The 18,530-nt window shown below is 41.7% G+C and overlaps 1 protein-coding gene across 7 annotated transcripts in view; it reads right to left on the reverse strand.

Moving 5' to 3' along the window:
- Positions 1 to 18,530, reverse strand: part of SORBS2 (sorbin and SH3 domain containing 2) — a 347,250-nt gene that overhangs the window by 218,181 nt on the left and 110,539 nt on the right. For 2 of the 7 annotated variants that reach the window (XM_053900891.1, XM_053900892.1), the window contains exon 1: positions 1,945 to 2,510. The exons of 1 other annotated variant lie outside the window; for it this stretch is intronic. The gene's annotated coding sequence lies outside the window, so the exon portion shown is untranslated. Of the gene's footprint in view, positions 1 to 1,944; positions 2,522 to 18,530 lie in introns of those variants that run through there. 4 more of the 7 variants (XM_053900848.1, XM_053900890.1, XM_053900889.1 and 1 more) reach the window with 4 other exon arrangements.

An 18,530-nucleotide genomic window follows, 5' to 3' on the forward strand; every position in this document is an offset into this window, starting at 1 on the left:
TGTCACCCCTCCCGTGAGCCAAGGGTCCCCTCGCGCATGGTGCCCCCATGAAGGCAGAAGGCGCGGCAGCAGGTGCACCTGAGGTATTCCGCAGATTGTTCGTCTCACGGCCACTCGAAGAAAAACGAATACGAAATTGTTTTCTTGTTGCAGGTCTTTTCACTGTGCTAATTCTAAGTGTTTTTATCTTTTTGTGCAAAGTTCTAAAAGGAATTAAATTGGAGAGAAGCTCTCTCTACCTTTTATTCTGTTGTAACAGAAACACTTCCTTGGCTGATACTTTTATTTACATAATTTAGCTCAAAACTAAGTCTGTTCATGTAGCTTTCCTTTGAAAGCTAAACAGGAGTGGAGTACAATGCTATCACTTCCATTTTATTCCATACAATGCCTCACATGCAACAAATAGGCATTATTCCTATTTGTTCTCACTATTAAATGTTTGAACGTGATTCCCTAGACTGAGTTTGCTCAGTCTGTGTCTTTGTATCTTGAGTACCGGTGACATTTAGAACATGAGTTTTGAAAGATATTATCCCTCTACTTTATAAGTCACTTACTAGAGGGCTTTTGCCATTGCTGTCTCTGTGAAACAGGTGACGTACGCTCATATGTAGCAATAAAAATTATATTATACTTAATTAATAAAGGTGATTCCCATGTCATCCGTATTTTGGGGAAAAAGGAAGCAATAAAAATACATTTCTTAGGAGGAGCTCTCAGATATTCTTTATTTTACATTTCATGGTAGCCTCAGTCTTCAGTAGAGCTTTTTATTCAAAGCTTCCAACAAAATGTTTTGCGTGAAATATTTTCAGTAGCATTGTAAACGATCTGATACGTTGGTCGACCAACAATAGAGTTGACTTAGGGAAAGCAAGAATGTTGTTGAAACCGAATTTAATCGTTATTTGGTCATTTCCTTCTCAATGCTTTTGATTTGACCCATTTCAATGCACAGAAACAGCTCTGTTCCTCAGAGACTCTCAATCAAAGAAATACTCACTAAGGGGCAACTCGTCCTGCAATCCAAAGTCTGTGCTGTTGACAACAAACCTCCACAGCAAACGTTAGTGTTTGCAGGAGGTGTGCAGTGTGTTTGGTTTCAGTCTCTGTCTCTGAAACCTATCCGCTTGGGAGAAAAACTGGGCAATAGAAGAAGTTTACCGGCACATACTATATAGCCGTGCTTGAACTCAGTGCAGAGATCTCCCTTCCTTTCTTTCCTTGGATGCTGAGGCGGGGGGGGGGGGGGGGGGGGAGCACAATGGGGGTGTTGTGCTCTGGGCTAGCGTGGCATGCGTGATACTAGGAAAGGAAGTGTGAGCCGCTTCCAATATCTACACCGTTTGCTTTACAACCACCCTGAAGTAAATCAAACGGCACGCCACGACTCTAAGCTCAAAATAAGCAAGTGCAAAATCCACTGGCTATTGTGACCTAAATAGGGAACGGAATTCCTTGATTGAAATGTATACGTGGGTATGCTGTTAAGGGCTGTCAAAGAAATCATTTATGAAGCTTCAGAAATGCTCCATAATTTTCACACTGCTGATTTTCCATGTAGTTCTCTTAATATATGTCAAAGTACAGTTAATAAAAGGATCCATTGTGTATAAGGGAGAAAGGTTGTTGGTTATGAAGACTGTCCAGAACAACAAGCTGTCATGGTTTGTTACAACACTAAATATCTTAAACCCCAAGGCATATTGTAATTTTTTTTTTTTTTGTCATACAATTTCCGGAGCCCAAGTCACTATAACAACTCTATGTTTCTGACACTATTTTATGGAAGTGTGTGTGTGTGTGTGTGTGTGTGTGTGTGTGTATGCTTCTCTGGGAAATCCAGAAAGCACAATGAGTGTAAATCTTTGAGGTTAAGTTTTGCTCCAAATTATTGTTATGCATTGCTTTAAAAAAAAAAAAAAAGGCAAAGAAGCTTACCTCTGTCAGTCAAGAAGATACGCAGGGACCTCCTTCCCAGCCTCGGTCTCAGCGTGTAGGCAGATTCTCTGCGAGCCAACAATCTGTTAACAGGAAGCAGGTACACCCGAGAGCGCCCGCCTGCGTTACAGTCCGGTGCCCATCGGAGCACACACCTGCTTCTTCAGACCTGCGGCTCATATGCAGCAGCCGCGCGCAGGACCGCCGTTCGCAGATGGTAACGCCCTCCTTTGGGGTCACTAGTTTTCAGGATAAGCAGCTAGAGAGCAGCTGCGATAACATTGCAGGGGAAGCTTGCCTGCCCAAGACAAAACCCTCTTCTGCCGTCTGATAGCAGATATGCAGCATGATCCCTCTGCCTTCCACTTTCTCAAATCAGCTCACGGGAACAGCAGGCAACAGCTTGTCCAAACGGCAGCTCGCGGGCATGCTTGGCCGTAATAACTGCGTGCTAGCCTGCCCATTTCTTCTCTCTTCTCTGAATGGATCTTTCGAAAATGCTTCTTCCAGGGCGACGCTCAGCAGAATATGCCACACGGTTTTCCATAAGTAAAATGGCTGGCCCTCTCAGCACTGCTGCAGACAGCTCATTGGGTTCCACTGGCTTTTCGTAGTCATGGCAACAACCAACAGACAGACTTAGACAGCAGGCATGGCTGATCATGTGCGGCACACCGACACAGCTTGTTAATTTCTTTTCACCAAACTCCTCATTTTTCGCGGAGGGTAGCTTCCGGTGTCTTTCTAAATGTTTCACCGATAGCACAAGTGCTCTGAGTTTTCAGCTTTCGTGAGGAACTTTTGCTAGATGAGCCAGTGCTCCATGTGAAATTGAGAAAGGGAAGCCCTTCTGGGTAGATGGATTCGGGTCTTTCCAGGTTAATAACATGTAAGTCACTGTAGAGACGCTAATTGGAATCATTGTCAAAACAGATTCTACCTTCACGTCATCGAATGGGCGTAAGGGAGATTGGCAGATGTGGGCAGTTAGACTTTGTGTTTTTGTTTATTTATTTTTATTGTTTAAAAAAATTGTTTTTTTTTTTATTTTTGAGAGAGAGAGAGAGACAGACCGTGAGTCGGGGAGGGGTAGAGAGAGAGGGAAACGCAGAATCTGAAGCAGGCTCCAAGCTCTGTGCTTTGAGCACAGAGCTTGACCTGGGGCTCCAAACTACAAACTGCAGGATTATGACCTGAGCCAAAGTCAGCCGCTTAATGGACTGAGCCACCCAGGCACCCCTATACTTTGTGTTTTTAAATGAAGAGCTTGTAGCCACGTGATTGAAACAAAGCCCTACGACTCATTATATAGGGCCAACAACAACCGAATCACATAAGGATATTTTATAAGAGGCAGCCTATGGATTTCATGCATCTAGTTATTTGAATATATTTTGATGTATTATACAATTTAAGATAGAATTTTAAAAATTCCCCTTTCCTATTGCAGAAAATGATTATAACTTATTTTTAATTTAACTATAACTTATTTAATTTAACCTAATTATAACTTATTTTTAATTTAAAAATACTTTAACAATCCAAACCAAATTAAAAACCTTTTGCTTTACACATTATCTCCAAAGCAGGAATAGTTTTACTTTCTCTGTTAGATGGATCACACCCCATCCTTCCTTAAAATGTCACCTCCTTTGGGAATTCCCCATGATTAACGCTGTTAACCGTTTATATTTTCTGCAAAATCCCCACTCCTCTCTTCAATACTGTCACCGGTCACGGTCTATGCGATGTATTTCTAAGACACCATCCCATTTTTTTCATTTCTAGCAACCTGTTTGAAAGAGCCGCGCTAACACTTTGGATTTGTAAATGTAGATGCTTTATTTGTTAGTAGTCATCGATTTAGTGTTTTCCCAGGATTGCATCTCCCTACCCCCAGCGGCACGCTTGCCTTCCGTAGCAATTCACCAACGTTAGTATGCTAAGAACCCCGTGGATGCAGATTTGGTGACCCCATTTCCCTTCCCTCTCCAACCACATTCACATCTGGTAGGTTTGAGCCACCTCAGGGTTAACAGATCTAGGGGATGGGCCTTTCTGCTTGGTACAGTCCTCGTGACTCCATATTGTTTGAAGCCTGCTCACCTGTTCTCATTTAAGTTACCTTCCCTTCAGTTATTTTCAGCGTGTGGCACCTTGAACTTGCCCCTCCCTTCAACTTCCGCCTCGTAATCCGTTCCTCACTCCTCACGTTTCAGTAACCTTGCATTACTCCTATTTCTTGCTTCCCTGTCTAGCAGATGGCCCTGCTACCTCAAAGCTTCTCAGCCAGATTTTAGCTGCCCAGTACCTTTGACCTCCATCCAAATCTGCCTTTTCTACATAATCTGTCAACACCTTGCTCAAATAGACCACCCCGCCAATGACACTCCCAGGCAGAGTACGCAGGGGCCTCCGCCATGCTTCTGCTGTACCTGGGATGTCCCTCTACTGTTGCCATACTTTTTGTGTCCCGTTGACTTGTTAGCTATGTCCTTTCATGTCTGACTCTTCTGCTCTGTCACGTCCCCAAAAGCCAACCTTGTCCATCCGTGTCTTACTTGCCGTCCATGTTTTAATTTTCTTTTTTTAAATGTTTATTTATTTTGAGAGAGAGAGAGGGAGCAAGTGGGGGAGGGGCTGAGAGAGACAGAGATGGAGACAGAGAACCCCAAGCAGGCTCTGCACTGTCAGCGTGGAGCCCGACGTGGGGCTCAGACCCACAAACCATGAGATTGTGACCTGAGCGGTGATCAAGGCTTAACTGACTGCGCCACCCAGGCGCCCCTTAATTATAACTTTAAGATATTTCAGTATCTTAAAACAATTTGGACGAGGACCTAAAACACTGTCTGAACATGTGCTGAATGACTGGAGAGTGTGAAGTCTGTGTTTCAATCCACCTTTTCAATATCACACCTTTGTCAGTATTATAACTTCAGAAAAACTTAAGTGATTTTGATTAAATGTTGGCATGCTAAAAAAGTTATCACTCCTGAAACCAATATTGCACCATATGTTAACTAAAAAAAAATTAAAGAAAAAGTTATTAAGAAACATCTTAGTTCATTTTGTGTTTGAGGGTGGGTTTTCTTTGGATTGCAGGTCTGAAAATGTCTTTATTCCACACCTACCTGTGACTGATTCTTTGGCTAGGTGTGAGAATATTTTTAGCCATTTTCCTTGGGAATTTTGAGGGCCTTCTTTTGAAAAAATCTTGTATGTTCTTGCGTCACTATGTCCCCAGATGCCAGTCCCCCAAAAGAGAACTGGAAAACACCCAAGCTACTCCGAGTAAAAGACTGGCAGAAACTGAGGCTAATTTCTATGTCTCGTGGTGCCCCTCATGCTCTCTTGAGTAATTGTTATATATCACTCTCTGTGGGGGAGCTCTGTTATTTCTGCGCCCTTTGGCTTCTTCACCTCCCCCAAGCCCTACCCCTCCCAGCTCTGGCCACCGTGCCTGTCATGACCCTTCTGGTTCTGCTCTACCTCATGTCTCTGACGTTCATTGTCCCTCCTTAACTTGTTCATTAAAAAAAAAAAAAAATTGCTAAATACAGATTTTTCAGGGAACGAATAGGATTTTTCCATCTCATCTTTCTGAGCCAAATGAGATGCTTCATAAATTGCCAGCAGCTTTCTACCTAGAATGCTCTGTGTCAGATTCTAATCTTTGCTCCAATCAGCCATGGTAGGACACTTGGCATTACACTGCTTTAAAATTTTTGCCAATGCAATAGGTGCGGAGTAATAGCTTGTTATTGTCTTAATTTGCGTTTCTCTAATTACTAACACAATTACATATCTCTTCATGTTAAAAAAAAATTTTTTCTTAAACGTTTATTTTTGAGAGACAGAGAGAGGCCGAGCACGAGTCGGGGAGGGGCAGAAAACGAGGGAGACAATAGAATCCATAACAGGCTCCGGGCTCTGAGCTGTCAGCACAGAGCCCGACATGGGGCTTGAACCCACGAACCGCGAGATCATGACCTGAGCCGAAGTCAGACTTTTAACTGCTGAGCCACCCAGTTGCCCCTAAATATCTGTTCATGTTTGATGATCTTTTCGCTTACCTCCTCCTATACATTTCCTGTCCATCCCTTTTAGCCTCTTTCCTCCGTTGAGGTTGTTGTCTTCATGTGGAATTTTAAACAAAATGGTCATTAAAAGCATTTTCAAAAGTTTTATATATGTAAGTGTTATAATTAAATTTATGACATAACTAGAACTTGATAAGATATCCATTGGCATGCCAAGAGAAGCCAGTAATTCCTACTGCTAATTGTTTTGGTTTTTATTCTTTGGAAGTGGGTGAAAATCTCCATGCAGAATGTTTTTTTCAGTATGAAAAATACTGAATACTACGGGCATCATATGAAGAATGATTTTCCCAAACAAAACCTAAGGTCCTACAAATCTCATCACAAAAAATGTGGCAGCAGAAGTGAGTGGAAAAATTAATATCGCTCTCATGTTTAAAATAGTAAATAGTATGTAGCACGAGTGAAAAAGAGGGTCGAGGAGCTGGGACAGATGGAAGGAGGGCAAGGAGGCCAGTGGAGGGCTGTGTGCGACCCTGGACCAGGGGCTGGGCCAGGAACAGGTGCAGCAAGTACATCATTGAGACAACTGGTGAATGTGAATGTGGACTGTATATTTGGTAATAGTGTTGTTTGCGTTTTAGATTTGCATAACTTGGTGATTATGTTGTGGCGTTAAAGTTCTTAGGAAACGTGTTGAAGGGTCACCTAATTCATCAGAAAGAATAATAATGCGTAAAAGTATATTTGTAGTGTGTGTGTATGTATGGCATAATTTAGCTCTTGTAATGATAAATACGTAGATGGATGGATGGATGGATGGATAGATAGATATGGATTTGTTTACCGAGGGCTAGCAAAATACAGCAAAACACCAATACCTGGTGAATCTTGGGTGAAGGGTATTTCTAGTTTATTTTACTATTCTTTCCAGTTCTCTGTAAGTTGAAAATTTTTGTTGTCAAGATAAAAAGCTCTCAAAAAAGGATTAAAATAAAAACAAAAGATAGTGTTCAGAACACAAACGGATTTAAGGTAAGATTACTTGATGAGGGCCTAACTATCAGAGTTAAAGCTACGAGTTGATAAGTTAGGGACGGATTAAGGTGGTTATTATCATTATGATTATTAACATTATTAAGAGACCATTTTGGTAGAAAGTATCGGAAATATTTTGTACTTTATTGAAAGAAGTCTGTTATTTTGCTGTATTTCCTGCTTTACTGTTATTAAGCCACTTATCCCTTGGTTCCCATGTTGAAATCCTTCTTAATCTGGTTCCCTCGCCACTGTAAAAATCAGCGAGATAACTGTTGATCAAAGCAACATGTTCTCCTGCAGCCTCACCTATCCCTCCAGCTTCCACAGCTGGGTGACAGTCTACCAAGGGATCCGGTCCCTGGTGTAACAAAGAAGCTCTTTGTACAACTTAGGGAATAGAATTTGAGCATGGTTTGTTTAATGGGACAGCACAGGCTATTATGAGGCTTAGACTGAATTTCTAATTCCTAGCAACAAATAGACTAGAATATGCTAAAGTTTGTTCTCAAATCTTGCATGTTTAGTTACATTAGCAATGAAATGAACAATACACTGTTACGTAGGACCAAGATGGGAAGGGTGACAACTACGTTGGGCAGGATTAGAAAGAGGATTGGAATATCTCAGCAAAGCAAATTGGATTTATTTTTAAGATTCCATCCGCTAAGAATAATGTATGCTGGGAAGCAGACTGACCCACAGGCTATTAATCAGATGCCTTCACATCCTCTGAGAGAGTCTGACCTTGATAAGAATCCAGAACGACCTTGACAAATCAGAGGTACCAGAAACCGAAACAAACCCAGCAGAGGGAAGGCTTCCTGGAAAACTACTTATTGAATAAATTAAAATGAGAAAATGATTACAGAAGAACAAAACCCTACCAAAGGGCGAACGATAAGCATATAAATGCCAGCCATATAAAACTGGTTTTAAAATCTGAGTGTCTATGAACACAAAAAATAACATGTGTGCACCACAAAAGAACATTGCATTAGCAATTACCAAAACTCACTTGGAGTCCTACATTCTGTCCAGGTGAAGAACAGGGACGATGTGGCAGGACGTACAGGAAGAAGATTTGGCCAGGCCTAAACCCGGAGAACTTGGTCTTGACCGGTTAATAATAACAACATTGTTTTGAATATTTCAGGTTTATCAAGCTCCGGGTTTATGGACGTCTCCAATCACGGTAGCTTACAAGAACAACTTTATCTTAAAACGGGCATTAATACGCGTCGCTACCAGGTGGGGGAAAAATTGTAGCATCAGCCCATAGCAAAAGAAAAAGCTAGCGAACGATGAACTCTCCCTGCCCCTCCCACCGCAGCCCACCCCCAGCCCTGGTGAGCCCAAACACAAATATGTCTTGCTTGCTCCTGCCAAAGAAAATCATACGGGTCTTCTTTTTAGGCCTGCGTTGCCAGAGAGCCTGTGAGCAATATAGAAAAAGCGCACTTGCTCCCACGGAATTTGGTTGTTTATACTTCATAATGATAGGCTTGGAAAGTGACCTGGAAAGAGGAGGCTGCTTGCGTTCACTCCGCTGTGAAGGGCCACACTTTGTTCTCCGAGAGGCACTCTGACCAGATCAACGGAGTGTATCTCTGGTGACCTTTTCCACTTAACCATTGTTTCCTCTGGAAACAGTGACGCCCAGGTGCCTCCGGGCCGCGGCCATGGCCGCGATGCCCGGTCGCACAGAAAAGCCTGGGGGCCCTGCCGTCACCGCGTTATTGAATTAGTGACGAAACACATCAGCCTTGGCAAACACAACCTGGCAAGAAGCGTTTTAGAACAAATGCTGCCGCTTTCACCTGAGCCGCTGAAACGCACTAGGAGGCGCGAGGTGAAAGCTGGGCCGTTTCTGCCAACTCTGAAGAGGCGGCCGCCGAAGCCCGCGGGAGCCACATGCGCAAATCTCACAGAAACGACAGCCAGAGGGGCTCGACCCCCTTTACAGGCACGTGGGGTTAGAATTGTTCGGTTAGAATTTTGACTTACTCGTCAAAATGAACAAATAATGTGATGAGGTCTGAGTAATACCTGGTGTGGTACATGTTTGAGAATCCGACTGCCTGATGTGAGAATTGGTTGAAATGGCCAAATGGGAAAAATGGTTGAAAAACAACCCCCCCCCCCCCCCCCCCCCCCGCCCCAGACAAAAACGCCTGGATGTCGTAGATACCCAGTTAAAGGCCCACCAGTGACAGCATACACAGCTTGGGAAGATAAAGCATGTGATCTTGAGGAATCCTGGACGGGGGCTTCATTTTTTCCCGTTAGGATGATAATCAAGAATGGCGATTCTTTTCCCACGCCTACCCAAGTCAGAATTCATTTCCTTTGTCCTCAAAAGAAAGACTCGCAGGTCCTAGTTGCCGGTGAGTTGGCTTAAACTGGTAACGAGCAAGAATAGTCTTGGACAATTTGTACATCGAAGGAAGAAGATTAATTTTGTAAACAGTCCTTGTGGGTTTAAATTAGCACAAAAATCATTTCACAGCTAACTTACTGTGGGCATGAGGGTGGATAAAGAAAACTCTTCTGAGAGCTGATACTAAACTACGTCTTGAAGGATAAGGAGGAGGACTTAATGAAGGAACGACATAACCAAGTCTATAAACCAAGGGAATACCATGAGCCAAGTCCAAGATACGTGAGGGGGTTGGTGGCTGTCCTTTCATAAATTAGGTGACATGAATGGATCCCCTGATTTTCTGACAGGATTTTTATGTGGATCAAGTAAGGTAATATATGAAAAGGTTTTCAACTCAGCAATTATAAACAAACTCAGGTTATTGTTCAATTTTTGGTAACATGAGAAATAGTTTTATCACGGTTATCTGTTAGGATTAGGATTGGCTGAATATACGTGCAAACCCAAATTACAGTGCTTAAACAAGACCATGCCGAAGTGAGAGACAAAAAGTTCAAGGCTAGTAGAAAGCTGGCCCCAGGGTCCCTGTTCTGCCATCTTTTGAAAGCGGCTTCTATCCTTAAGGCATAGTCACAGTCTAGAATGGCTGCTTGTACCGCAGACATCATGTACATGTTCCAGGCAAGAAAAAGCAAAGGAGTGCAAGGGGGCACATTTTCCACTTGAGTTGGCCTCCTTTTTTTTCTTTTTTAAAATCAAGATATAATCGACCTATCATATTATGAGTTGGCCTCTTGTAAAGAACCTTTCCGTAACTCCAGTATTTCTACTGATATCTCGTTGCCCATTCCCAGTTACAAGTGAGGTTCAAAAGTGCCGTCTTTGAGCTGGACACACGTAGCCCTAGATAAATCAGTGTTCTATTATTGAAGAAGAAATGGGGAACGATTGTGTGTAGGCAGCAAGCTCCCTCTGTCTGCCAGGTATCAGCCAGGGGTCATCAGTCATGTTTTGTGTCAGAGTGGCCCTTTTAGGAAAGAGTCACCTTTTTCTTCAAGTATACAACTGGACTTTGAAAGCGACACCACTCACAGACAGGGCTTTAGGGCAGCCCAATGACGGAGAGACCGTGCACGTTGTGCGGTTACACTCTCCTTGTGCTCTTATTTATTTAAACTCTGTCTGTCCTCCGGGATTATAAACTTCAGGAGAGCGGGGATCGTTTGTTTTGTCTTCACCCTATATCCATTGCTTAGCACAGCACCTGGTGTGTAGAGGCAGATATGATGAATGAACAAATGAATGAATGAGCCGGCGGGGGAAGTCACAGGTGAATTGTATCTTCCTCCAAGGCCATCCCTCGATTCAATCCAACAAGCATTCCTTTATCCTGTACTACATGCCAAGAACCTCATCCGGTGTTAGATTACTAAATTACAGCTCACATTCTGGGTGGGAGAAAATACGAGTGAATAAGTAGTTATGTTACAATGTGATTTGCCTTTCAGTACGACTGTATCCAGGCAGTCATGGGAGACGAGAAAATGGCTAGTCCCTGAGCTGCATGAAGGGGCTGTACTGAAGCTGGGCCAAAAGGATAAAGAGGGGCTTGCTAGTCCGGGAAATCAGGGATAGGATTTCCAGGGCAGCACAGAGACAGGAAAGCAAATTTGCAGTTTGGGGAACCCAAGGAGTTGAATGTAGCTGAAGCGCAGGCTGGGGCAGGCACAAGAAGAGATGAGACTGAAAAGGTAGACGTGTGATAGTTTGTGAAATACCTTGTTCTCCTCATTAAGGACCTTGGAGTTTGTCCTTCAGGAAATGGGAAACCACCATAGGGTGTTTGAAAAGAACAAAGAGGTGATCATGTTTGTATTTTAGGAAGATAGCTTTCGAACACATTGATGTAGGCAGTATATTTTAATGGAAGTGTATTTTCATAGGGTTTTATGTTCTGATTTCTTTTATTGCCTATTTTTATGAGATATTTGGTGAGCCCCTTCTTTATGTAAGGTATTATATTAGGTGCCAAAGGAAGTGCCAACAAAACGAAGGACCCATAAATCATTAGATATGCCAGTATTTATGTTCCACTAGAAAGAAGAAAAAACTTGCCGATGACATTGTCACAGTGTTCTTTTCTACCTTAGCATTTTTGTCATTTGTTGAGAGAGCTCTTTTAAAGGCGATTATTTACATTTCATCCTCTACTACTGCACATACAAATAAAGAAAGTGAAAGTAGTTAAATTATTCCTAAAAATTTTTTATATTCAGGGTTCAACTTTTCTGAATGATATTTAGATCAGGGACATTGGTATTCATGCTCCCCCCCCCCCCAACACACACCATCATCATCTACTTGACAATTTTCAAAGTTTGGCCTGTATCTGAATCAGAAAAATGGTAATAGAGGCATAGACCACGTTCCATTTCAACAAGCCTGGGCTTCTTGTATTCTGTGTTGGTATTCCAGAACATTCTAAGACCCTCAAAGTTTAAGAAGCCCTGCACTATGGCATCAGGAGAGTGAGTGTGTAAGGAGTACTTCTTAAAGTGAGTGTACCACTTGTGTTTTCTGTATTTTCTTACATTTGGTGAGTTACGACGACGACGTATACACAGGACAAGGGTATCACAGTTGCTACCAGGCTGAGAAATACATTGTTTCCTGGGCTGTTAAATTGCAGACAGTGTGCATCTTAGAATCATCAAGCGATGATATTTTCAAAAGTATGGGAGTTTTACAAAGTATGCAAGGAATACATTAAAGGTAATGATTACTTGATGTCTATAATAAGGGACTGATTAAATAGATATGGTACTTCTACATGGAAGATGTTCTATTAAAATTATTTAAAAATAACTATGTAGAATGATATTTAAAAAAATTTTTTAGCATTTAATTATTTTTGAGAGACAGAGACAGAGCATGCACAGGGGAGGGGAAGAGAGAGAGGGAGACACAGAATCCGAAGCAGGCTCCTGGCTCTGAGCTGTCAGCACAGAGCCTGATGCGTGGTTTGAACTCATGAGAGACCATGACCTGAGCTGCAGTCGGATGCTCAACCAACTGAGTCACCCAGACACCCCATGGAATGATATTTTTAAAAGTGTGTTCTGTGAGTAGCTATTCAAAAAGGGCACCACAAGCAAAAAAAAAAGAGAGAGAAATCCTGAAAATCATGTCCCTTTCTTAGGCTTTTACAGTGCATTTGAGCATTGAAAACTCTGAGAAGGCAAGGAGTCTTGAACCTAGAACTTTCTTATTTATGGCATAAAATATGTTCACGTTTTATTTATTTATTTGTCTGTTTATCTGTCTAGATATCTATTTATTTATTTTACTAATCTCTACATCCAACATGGGGCTCGAACTCACAACCCCCAGATTACATGCTCTTCTGACGGAGCCAGCCAGACACCCCTCATGTTATATTTAAATAAACAGCAACAACAATGAGAAAGTCGGGGCCTACTTTATGAGACTTTTCAAGTTCACATGAGACTAAAAAGTGTTGGTCATAAAGTACAGTAAGAGAGAGGGCCAGAATGAATGTAGGCATTATGGACAATTTTTAGTTGGTCTTTTTCAAGGTCAGATATTTATGGAATAGAGTTTTTTAAACACATGAGTCAGACACATTTGCCTGTGGTTTGATGTAAAGGTCAAGTAGAGAATTCACTAAATTTTATCTCAAAATTTGTTCAGCCATTGAGGAGAAATAACCGTAAGTGAACAGTCTACAGCTCATTCCATGTATGCAGTCAGGAGTACGTGTTACTACTTAGGTCGTCTCGGGCAATTGCTTAAACGTCACAAGCTTCATCTTTGACATCAAAATGGTTATGATGATAACAGTCCTAGGGGCTGTTGTAACAGAGCACCACAAACTGGTTGGCTTTACACCACAGAAATTTCCTGTCTCAGAGTGGTGGAGGCTAGAAGTCCAAATCTAAGGGTGAGTAGAGCCATGCTCTCTGAAGGCCCTAGAGAAAGATCCTTCCTTCCCTCTACCTAGCCCCTGGCGGTTGCCAGAAATCTCTGGTGTCCCTTCGCTTCTGACAGTATCATTCCAACCTCTTCTTCCACCTTCCCATAATCATCTTCCCTCTGTGTATCTGTGTCCAAATTTCTCTTTTCTTAGAAGGCTGCCAGTCATTGGAGTAGGGCCCGCCCTAATTCATTATGACCTCATCTTAACTTGACCACACCTGCAAAGGCCCTGTTTTTAAAGAAGGTCACATTCTCAGGTTTAGGGGCTTAGGACATCAATATATCTTTTGGGAGACCCAGTTCAACCCGTAACGGTTATGATGTTATAATTGCCATTCTTTTTGGGGAAAAAGTTGTCAGTCTCTATTCACGGTTGGGTCTGCAAAGAACTGAAGTATGGCCAATTAGTCTACCGAAAGGAATTGATAAATGAATGAATCCCCAGGAAATTGGTGGGAAACATCAAGCAAAATGTTTACTTGGATGCTTTTTTCCTTTACTGATTTGCCTAGAAATTTCCTCTATTGGATTTAGAGTGAATGTACCATTGTCAAACGGAAGCAACAGTAACAAAAAGGAATATATCTGATATGTCAAAAATATCCTACCAAATCTCTTCCAGATTGATTGCTTTTTCCAGAAGACTCTTCCCAAGTAATCTCGTCCAAACCCATACTTACACTTCAAAGTTCATCTCCAACTCCCCGCCCCCGCGCCTGGGCAGTAGGCAATCTGATGCTCAGGCAGGCAGATTTCTGAGATTGATCAGGCTGCTGAGTTCTCCCTACCCGTCAGTTTTTGAGAGGAAACATGCGTGAGTTCATTGTGTTTCCAAATACAGGCGTTGCTTCTTTATTCAGACTCTTCGAAGATATTATACTATCCTCTGGTTATAGGTCAAGTGGTTTTAGCGGTTTCAGGCCTCCCGTAATCTAAAGTTGTTATCACAGCTTTCAAAGGTGCTTAAAGTTGCAGAGAATTATTAGGCACACAGAAAACAACTTTTTATTTATTCATTTTGTTCTGTGTTTTAGTGTATTGGAAATCATTTCTAATTTCAAAGCACGGTGTAATCATAGTCCATGTAATTCATTTAGCAGATTACCGTGTACCAGGCACCATGCCCCCAGTTTTATAAATATTAAATCCGTTCCTCATAGTAGACCTTGCCAAGTAGGAATTATTTTTACTTGACAGATGAGAAGGCAGACTTTGAAAAATCATGACTTTCAAGGTCAGAGAATCACGTAATCTTTCTACTATACTAAGTTTCTTAGTTAAGCACTGTCTTAATCGGTTGCCTATACATGTAGAGACTCCTGTTGGTCCTGTTTCAATCAGATTACTGAAAGTCAACTTAAAAAAGCAATGGTGGCATTCCCAAGGTGTTTTTTGTTTGCTTGTTTCTTTGGTTTTGCCATTTGTTTTGGCTAAATTGTTTCGATCATGCTCATTATAGGGTCTGCACCTTAGAATAAAGGTATTCTCTTTTGTATTGCTTTGGAGTATTGCACATAGAACTGTGGAAAAAGGAAGCATTATCAGAATTCAGACTCTAGATTATTTTACTGGCAACAGTCGTCACTTAAAAATCAAACTACAGAATTGCTCCTGACGCGAATGAAACAGCTTCTGTTGCCAGCTGTTCTCTGCACTGAGTCGAAGGCCACTGTGAAGAAGGAATAAGAATGGTTTTGATTTTCTCTCAGATGCAATGACCTAGCTCACTTAAGATTTCCTCTCTGTGCTACCCAACATCTTCACCTAAAACTCCTGCAAAGTGAAATAGCCCAGGTCACCACAGGGAGCCTTTCTGCAGTTAATTAAACAAGCTAGGCTGAAAGCGTTGAAAGCCCATGGCTGAACAAGCCAAACAAGAATTTTACTCGAGCAAATCAAAGTGGGGCAGCAAGACTCAGTCAGCAATATTTTAACCAGTGATACCGCATCAAGCGTGGACTCAAATTCTTTTAAGTCCGTTGCCACCTCAATGCATTTAATTAACAACAAACAATTCTTCAGAACCAGGGTGATTTTCCCTACAGTTTTTCTTTATATTCACACCTTAGTGGACCTATTTTTTTCTTCAAGAGTGGCCCATCATGTATACTCACCAGGCTGAGGTATGTGCCTTTATTGACCATTTATACCTGTTTTTCAGGTTACACCAGTCTATGATTAACGTAAATCCATGTGTCTGCATGTCATGGAAATCTTTCTTGAGTTTTCTTGTGAATAGTTTCTTTTTCTTGCCCTGTACCTTATTCATATATAAGTCGTCGTGTCTTCATTCTAAACGAAAGAAGCTGATCGTGTCAGCTGGTATTAGCAAATTTATCGACACGAGTGATTCAGCATATTTGAAATTACGGCTCTCTTGCAAAATCAGGGCTGTTAGCATGTACTGTTTCCCCCCTTTTCTTCTAACTTGCATCGTTAGTGGGGAGAACAGGAAAGATAAGGGACGAATGAACTCACGCTAGTATATCGAACAAATACATTTCTGAGTTCTGTGATGTGCCAGGCACCATCATCGGGTGAAATAACATTAAAATGAGCATCAGAAGACAGAATTACCGTAAAATGTATCCCTAATTATATGATCATCAGCAAATCACCAACTGCATTTCTCCGTTCCCTTATTTGTAGGTTGGGAATGCTTTGGGCCCTTGCCCACTGACAAATTGTTATGAGGATCAAATGAACCTTTTTATTTGCTAGTATAAAGGACAGTGAGATGGAATTCAGCTTGCTTCCCTTCTCCACTGCTAACACCACCGCCCCTGCCCCCATCACCATGGTTGTCACCCTCATCGCCATCATCGTTATTGCTGTGGTCTTAGTCTAGTTCTCCAGAAACAGACAAAAAGCAGGGGATTTACTGGAGGCGGTTTACTGGGGAGTGCCCTTACTTAAAATACCTGGGAGGGAGTGTGAGAAGGAAACTTGGACAAAGAGAGAAGGTGCACACTGGTAAAGTTTCTGCAGAGGCCACAGGAAGCTATGGTGCTGAGATAACCCTTTCCAGTTGTCCCAAGTGACGTCAAGGAGGTTGGGCCTTTGTACCCCTCTATCTACTCATTACATGCAGGCTGCCTACATGGAGGCCGTATAACGTCAGGTGAAGCCAGTTTTGAAGAGAGATGCAGTTGTCAGCCCTCAACAGTACACACTCCTGGGGTCTGGGTGAACGAGTGTGCCTCGGGCCTGAAAAGACGATAGGAGGGAGTGCTGCACCCGCTAAAATCATCACCACCACCGTCATCACCATCATCGTCTGGGGCTTGAAACGGCCTTCCAGGAGTCCTTGGGGACACAGTCATTTCATTTCTCTTCTCCAACACAACAAAGAAGGAAAAGATAGAGTTGCCCTGATAGGTAAGCATCAAATTATAGCTGAACCCCAGGAGCATCTTAGGAAGGCAAGGAACTATGCTCTACCTGCAGTGATGGCAAGATCACATCCTACATGGCCCAAGAAGCAGACACATAGCATAGTACAGCAATTCCAAATCAAGTATCTCTTGTCTCCACATTGATCACTCTTCAATTTCCATTTCTTTCATTGAATGATAGTTCTCAGGTCGAGAGAGGGCCTTGCAGGTCAGTTGATGTAAGTGCTGCCCTGGGGTTGAGTTCTCCTTAGCGACCCTGACAAGCGCTATCCAGTCTTTACCAGGTGGATCAGCTCCAGCAATGAAGGCTCTACATTCCCAGGCAGCCTATTCTGTTGTCAGGGACTTGTCCTTATATTAGTGGAATCTGCTTTCTTCGTTGGTCCCATTGCTATGCTATGGGATAACAGAATAGATTTAATCTATCTTCCATATGTGCCATACACATTTTCTCCTTAAACTAAGTGTGCTTAATTCCCAAAACTTGTTCTTAATCTGTAATAGTTTAAAAGTGTATACCTGGCCTCTATCCTTTGAATATCTTCTTTTTTTTTGTTTTAAACTGTGAAGATTGCTCCAAGTTTTCTCTAACTCATGAAAAAAAGGATGCGACGATCTTCATTCTTGCTACTGGGTCTCTATTCATGTGTGAACAGTATGAGATGGTTGCTAAATAAAGCTCTGTTTTAAAGCCATTTGTCTCTCAGTCTTGTCCTAATGCAGCTAGCCATTTTTTGAATGCTACTGTAGGACTTTGCATAGATATGAGTAAAACTTAATTTTGTCTTTCATTCCAACTATTGAAATCTTGGTGGATTCTAATTTTGTTTGAATTTCTTTTCAGTATTATTAGAGTATGCACATAAACACACATACATGCACACAAATAAATAAAAATATTAGACGGAACAACATGGAAAATTTAGGGAAGGGGAGAATGAGAGATAGAGAGAAAAGGTAATTGCTATCCTATTCCCATTCTACCCACTAGACACACAGATACACAAATCAGGAGATGACTTTGAAAGGTTAGATGGAGCAGATTGAACATCCTACTTATCAAAAGATAGAGGAGTAGGTTTTCTTTAAGTTTTGCACCCAATTTCTGTCACATAGTCATTATATATAAAATGTTAACACCTACTCTATCCTTAGGCACTGGAATAAAACATCCGTGAAAAAATTATTTCATAAAACATGTCCCAAGATATTTTTTCACTGATTATTAATTCCAAATATCTGCTTTATACAATCAATCCATACTTCCTAATTTCTCCACCCAATTTCTTGAGTGGTACCAAAGATGTATTGCTAAGTAAATCAAAATAAATAATAAGCTTTTCAGATTTAAATCTTCAGTTGCAGTGACTATACTGAATTGGACTGGACAGAAGAGGGGAAGTATAACTAACACTAATGCATTCTATATCTTTGAATTCAACGATTTCCACCATAATTTCCCCAAGGGTTCCAGTCCTCATGTATGACATAATTTGAAGAAACACAATGGTGATTGCGTGTCATTTTATTATATATTCATAATGACAGTTTTTTAAATCAAGTATTCTTTTTACTTTTTTTCTTATTTGAGAGAGAGAGAGAATGAATGGGGAAGAGAACCATCATAGGGGGAAAGAGAGAGAGAGAGAGAGAGAGAGAGAGAGAGAGAGAGAGAGAGAATCTTAAGCAGGCTCCACACTCAGCATGGAACCCAACACAGGGCTCAATTCC

The sequence above is a fragment of the Panthera pardus genome, unplaced genomic scaffold, assembly GCF_024362965.1.
Source record: "Panthera pardus isolate Hobbes unplaced genomic scaffold, ASM2436296v1 HiC_scaffold_13, whole genome shotgun sequence".
Classification (NCBI taxonomy): Eukaryota; Metazoa; Chordata; class Mammalia; order Carnivora; family Felidae; genus Panthera; species Panthera pardus.